At 35.1% G+C, this 6831-nt stretch overlaps 1 protein-coding gene across 32 annotated transcripts in view; it reads right to left on the bottom strand.

Annotated features, from left to right (window-relative positions):
* The window catches only part of NRXN3 (neurexin 3), a 1587373-nt gene that overhangs the window by 236477 nt on the left and 1344065 nt on the right, over positions 1–6831 (bottom strand). The window lies entirely within an intron of this gene.

Raw genomic sequence — 6831 nt, 5'->3', positions numbered from 1 at the left:
AAATTGTAATACTCAATATATACCGATAACAAAAGATGAATATGAGTCATGTGTATACATTTTTTTGGTACCCCCAGTACATGTAAAGTGCTCAGAACAGTACTGGGAACAGAGTAAGCCCTCTATACTTATGATTGTTGTTGTTATGGATACTATCAAGTAAACTGGAGACTGGAGTCAGCGTAGTCTTCACAAAGTCCAACAATAACCCATCAAGTTTTGTTTCACTTTGTTGCGTGTTAGGAGGGTGACATTTACAATCTGTCTGAAGCAAGAACAGGGGAGGTTTAACACTTGCTTAAAACAAAGGTGTAAAGGTACAGAAGCACTTCTTATGTTTCCTCACAGGAGAAATGATCTTCACACTAGGAAAATCACAATACACATGGTTATCAAGGAAGATACGCTCAAGGTATGAAAGGAGATAATAGGGGAGCAGTTAGGTTCTCCCAATGAGTTAAAGGATGAGGCCCAAATGCAGTGATTCTCTAGGATATTGAGACTTGTATATATGATTGTGGCACCACTGTTAGGAGCCTTTAATAATTATGGAAATAGATTTTTAAAAATGAAGGATGGGAAACAGCCCAATTTTTGAAAAGGGGACTGGATAGTGAGTAGTTGTCTTAAAATATTTGAAAAGTCAACATGGGGAGAACAATTACAACTTATCTATCTATTTCAAGACTACAGAGTTAGGCTCCATGAGTGTAATATAGGAGATAAATAGATTAAGAAAAAATTTTCTGAGAATTGGAGCTGTCCAAACACAAAGGAGACTTTTTCAGGAACCCTGGCAAGCTGGTACTATGCTGGCCCTCTCAGCTTCCTGTATAAAATTCTGTCAAATAGCATGCAAACCCCACCTGAACCTTTGGCAGAAGACCCAGTCACGGGCACATGAGGTAGATCTTCTATTGGGAATGTTCGGGAGAAAATTTCTGCCTTGGACATGAAATGGGAGTAAGGTGCTCTTTAAGATTCTATGATAACCATGACCTGACTTTTTGAAGATGATGTTGCACACAAAATCCCTGACTGCATCTCTACCATCACAATGGAATTTCTCTCCCAAATCTTCTGCACCAGTGATATTAATGCTGCAAAGAAGATTGTGAGCTTATCTATCCTTACAAAATATCTTTTCTTTTCTATTCAATGTATATCTGTCTTAAATCTCACAAGATCTTTCACTTTGCCATGCCCCCCACATCACTACATATTGATTTGGGAAAAAAAATTATCTCCTGCATTTCATTTTCTTGTTTGAGTATTCAAATTTTAATATAATTATTTAGTGTTTATGGTGGGGGTTGGGGAGGCTTTGGATAAAGGATCTTCCAATGGGTATCTTGGAATGGTCAACCTTTGATGTTCAATTGCATCTTAGTCTTTGTGCCTTGAGATCAATCAGTTTGGCTCAATCTCCTCCTCTGCCTATACATTTTACCATCAAAGAAGACTGACTTCAAATGCCATGTTTGCGTTTTTTTTGTTTTTTTTTCCACAGGCCCAAGGGCCTGACTTAGTCTTTGTAATATTTACCTAAGTTCTCAGAAAGGACTGTCTTCTAAAACAAAGGATCACGCTGACCACTACTTTCATTCAGCTCTTTCTAACACTAACAGGTAAGAAAATGCGGAGGTAACGGATTTTGTTGGGACCAGTCAACCAAACTGGAAAATAAATAATAATAATGATAGTAATACAAATGGGACATTAGAGAGCATCGTGGGGAGGAACTAAGGTTTCACTAATAACATTGTGCTTTATGTTTCCTGTGGATCTCAAATGATTTATCTACTTACTAAGAAACAATCACCTGACCTTCTTTGTTTGTTTTGTAGTATTGAAAGAAGAAGAGAGAGACTTGTCCCAGGAGTAACATTCTCTTATGCAAACTAATGTAAATCATACATCTCTGTGTTGAAAGCTTGTCTGACAAGCACTTCTAAAGCACAAAACAAATCTCATAACAGGTTAACTTGCGCTGGGAGGTTGTTGGTAAAGAACTTTTTCAGAGAGGGCTGCAACATAACTCCTGTGTAAGAAAAAAATAATACCCAAATATTACGGTGTATTAAGAGATTCGTGCTAGCTTAAAACATTGTTTCTTCTCCTCTCAACCAGGGGCAATCTTTTGATCTAATCTAAGTGGTAATTTTAATGTGAGTGGAAGAACTGAAAGTTTTGTACAGAGTGTAGAAAAAAGGACTGAGGTAGTAGAGAAACGAGATCTTCCCTTCAACAGGTAGAGGATCAATTCAGTAAGCTGGTGTGTGTGTCAGACTCACTGCTGTATGTGTTTTAAAAGCTATGATTCCATGTGGTCACTAAGAAAAGATAGAAATGTAAAACTTAGGCTTTCTTCATTCAGAACAATTTGAGGACCTGCTATCTACTGGGTATTTTCATATTTCTTGTTTCTTTTAGATCTCACTGATTTTGACACCCCAAATTTCCCTACTAGATATAATTTTTAGATGAACTAAACTGAAATTTAGAAAAAGCAACTTCCCCCAAGGTCATGCAGCAGTTACCTGGAAGAACCAGGATTCAAACTCACATCTTTGCAACTATATTACTGCCTTTCTGCACAATGAGCTCACCGCCCTTCATAATGCGCATTTCCCAGATCAGAAAGGAAACATAGGGAAACGATCCTTAAACCCCTTGCCAGAAAGGATGTACTACGTATTATTCAAAGTAGAAAGGCAACCATAGGAGAAAACTTTAAAGAATGGCATAATGGGCCGAAATGAATTGCCAAGCCCAAGCCTGGTCCTCATATATTGGGAAAGAGGCCCTTTACCTCATGGAACAGGCCATGAAGAAAACGCACTGTCTTCAGATTTGATGAACTATGCTCAGCCGTGGATTAGTATTTTCTTTATGAAACCATAGGAGAATAATTTCCACACATTTCAGAACATTCTAGATCCGCTCTACCCAATAGGAATATAATGTGAGCCACCTATATGATTACAAGTTTCCTAGGAGCCATCTTTAAAAAAACAGTACAAAGAAACATGCTAAATTAATTTTAATAATCCATTTTATGTAAACCAATCTAGTCAAAGTATATTTTCAGCAATTAATTAATATGAAATTATTAATGAGATAACATATTTTTTATTACTAACTCTTCAAAAATCTAGTATATATTTTATACTTAGATTGCACATTGCAATTCAGATGCTATATTTCAAAGCTTTAGGTAAAACACAGCCTTATCAGAATAATAAAGTTGTGTTTAATGGAAACTATTTTAAACTGCTTCTGTTTTTATATTTCAATTTAAATGGATTATACTTAAATAAATTTAATACTGATTTCCTTATTCACACTAGCCATATTTTAATTACTCAATAGCCAAATATGTCTAGTGGCTGTTATATTGAATAGCACAGTTCTAGATGAGCAGATAGTATAAGCGTTTTCCATACCACATCTAAGACTTTCACAGTGAGCAACTATGACAATGAAAGCTAAATCCCATACATCCAATGCAGACAGAATGGCAGTCAGTCATTGTAGATAACTATTCCATATCCCTTGTTATCTCTTGATAATTGTCTACAATACGAACAAGGTAATACAGACAGGTGGTCTGTTCTTCCAATTCTATTGTTTTAAGGAACATTAGTACAGCTGGTTGACTAGAGAGGGGGTGGCACCGACAAATACAAGCTGGCTCATGTGAGACTTACACTCCATGGATGACTTTTCAACTGTTCATTGTGGAAGATATTTTTAATGCTGTCATAGAATCAAGAGCTAAGGAACAAACTACTAATTTTCAATTACAATATGTATATATGATGTCAGCTGTGTGGTACCCACAATTGCCTCAAGTGTTGAATAAGCTACACACAAGTAATCTTGGAATTGTCTAATATAGAGAAAAAAAAGAAGTAAAATCATAATGTCTTGGAAGGAGATGAAGCAACCAGCCATGTTTAATAAACACAAGCTTCTACCTAACAGAGACCCCAAGACACTCAGATGAGCTCAAAGGCTACTTTTGTTACCTGTTGTGCAAACTCTCACAAGCTCAGACTTTTTCCTCCTTTCAGCCACCCTCCCTAAGCTTATCTCCCATAGACTTTTGGGCCATTTTCACTCAAGACCCGGATCCCTCTTTACTCTGGGAGAAATCCCTGAAGCCCCAAAGTGATGAGAAATTGATGCTCAGAATAGCAATTGCTGAAATTCTCTAGGAGCTGGAATTTCTTCTTAGACTTGAGATGGCACTTATACTACTGTTGACCATAACTTATTCCAGGGACCATCTTCATTTAAAAGGATGCAGACCTAAAAGGATATATTTATTCTAAAGGATACGGTATCTCTACATTGTAATTCATCATTTTTTTCTTCGTCCTCAAATATCTCAAGGATCCAACACACTCTGATTAGTATCAGTGGCTCTCTGTGGCACTGGTTTTCATCAGAGCTGGGAAAGGATGTGTAATTTAAACACAACCCCAGCCTCAATGATTCTGATAGCCTTTCCCCCACCTGCTCTAGAACGAGAACTACTAAAATATCAATTTATGTCCTGTAATAGCTAAATTATATATACTTAGACATTGTTTTCAAAGAAACTTTACACTGAGAAGAATGTGTCATTTGTCAACAAATCTAGTATGAAAACATCCTAATTTACAAAACAGAGATGTCAGTATTGGTTTTTGCACCATACAAGAAAACTTCAAAGGGTTTCTCTAAGCCATGAGTTGCCCTACAACACTTAAATGATTATTAGACTTTAAATAAAATGATTGACACATGGCACATTAGGAGGATGTCTACTGTAAAGTTAAGTGCATCTGTTCCCATAATAATAATTATATGTCCTGAGTTTATTACCATTTTATTATCCAGGCCAAAAGAGCTGTCCAGATTGCCTGTGGTGCTGAAGAGACTAAGGAAGGCATATCCTATCAGTTAGCATTTTATTTTTAAAAAACCATAATGAATCTTCATTAAATAAGGATCCATCAAATTGAAAGTTATTATCTCTGCTACCATAATTAAATTTGTATTTTATTTTGAAATGGGTCAATGAAAAGTAATATATTTGTTGGTGCTTTTTTTTTTTTGGTTTGCTTATTTACCCAAAGTTGATTTTTAAATGTTGCCATTTAAAACACACATATGAAAGTACATGTATACACAAATATTTTCTGAAATACTTTATCCTCTCATTTTATAAAATCTAGTTTTATTTTCTTATGGATGTAAATGATTACAATAGCAGTTTCTTCTCATTTACTGAATGGATACTAAAGGCAATCCATGAGGGGAGTGAGTTACCTCAAAATGAAGTCAAGAGTTTTTTCAAAGATTCTACATGAAAAGGTACTAAGATATAGACTATCAGCCTAATAAATGTAAGTGCACAAACAAAACTTGTTATCACAACAGATATTCAGTATCAAATAAAGATTTTAAGGGCCAGCCGGGTGGCTCAGTTGGTTAAGATCTCGCTCAAGGGTTTGAGCTCTGAGCAACAGCAGTTCAAGTCCGGCCTGGAGCTGAGCTGTTGCTGAGCTGCCAACAGGTGGCAGGATGGCTCAGCTAAAAAATAAAATAAATAAATAAATAAATAAAATAAATATAGTTTCTCTTTAAAAGGATTTTAAAACAGGTAATTACTGTATGTATTTTACCTTTAAAATAGCACAAAGTTAAAATATATAATAACTTATTTATCAAACAAGATTCTAAATGATGTCAGGTGTATCACTATTCTTCACCAAACCCATAGCTGGAAACTTCTGGACTTCACTGCTATTCTTTTAGGCATTCTTCTATTTATTGCCTCGCTTTTCTTTTTCCATTTTGAGAAAAAAATTATTGTTATTATTTGTTGACAGATGATAAAATCTATGCTTGACTTATACTTCACGTTAAATAGCTCTTTACGGTTTTAGCTAAATGGTCTAGTCTTAATCACACTGTTTTTCTTCATCTAAGAAAGTGAAGGTTTTGGATAATCATGTTAGCAAATTATTTACAAAAAACATACAAGAAAGATGAAGCTAGGTAACTATTCTGTTAGCTGATCTTATTGTTAGTAGAAGTTGGTGGATTCACTAGTATTTAGGAGGCTGAGCATGAACATATGTTACAAAGAAGAAGTCTTTGTGACTTTGTCTTTGGGTTGAGGTCACAATTAGACTCAAATGAGTTATTTAGCTTTTAGAATAATACTGAAATTTCAAAGCTATAATTAGAGACTATCAAGTACATTATTTTATTTCAATGGTAAAAATCCATCTCAGGGTCTTCAAAGTCACTTAAACACTTGGTTTCATCTGCATCATTCTGTAGGGAGCGAATGAGAATGTCTAATTGTATAAGAAATTCTGACTTAGTCACATCTATGAGACTCAATTTTATGTGTATTATTAAAAAATAATTAATCAAATCTTAACAGCAGTATGCTGAGTAAAAGAAGCCAGACCAAAAAGGAAACAATATACAAATTCATTTTTATGATATTCTATAATAGGAAAAAATGAACGATGGTAATAAAAGTTAAATGCTGTTGCTTATGGGGAAGGGAGAACTGAGAATAGGCATGAGGAAACTTGCAGGGGGTATTAAAAAGTGCTGTGTCATATTAGGGGTATGGGGTACACAGTTGTATGCATTTGTCAAGACTCAGTGAATTGTATACTTAAGGTCTGAGCATTTCACTGTATGTAAGTTATATTTCAACAAATAAAAATTAAGACTAACCAAAGTAAACCATTGCTCTATCTAAACATTAAAATAAACCCCAGTATAAGCAACTGAGTCTATCATGAAAAAGACTGTGAA

This window comes from Hipposideros armiger, unplaced genomic scaffold, assembly GCF_001890085.2.
Source record: "Hipposideros armiger isolate ML-2016 unplaced genomic scaffold, ASM189008v1 scaffold_99, whole genome shotgun sequence".
NCBI classification, from domain to species: domain Eukaryota; kingdom Metazoa; phylum Chordata; class Mammalia; order Chiroptera; family Hipposideridae; genus Hipposideros; species Hipposideros armiger.
The sequence above is the reverse complement of the archived record's forward strand: the minus strand, read 5'-3'. Positions and strand labels throughout refer to the sequence as shown.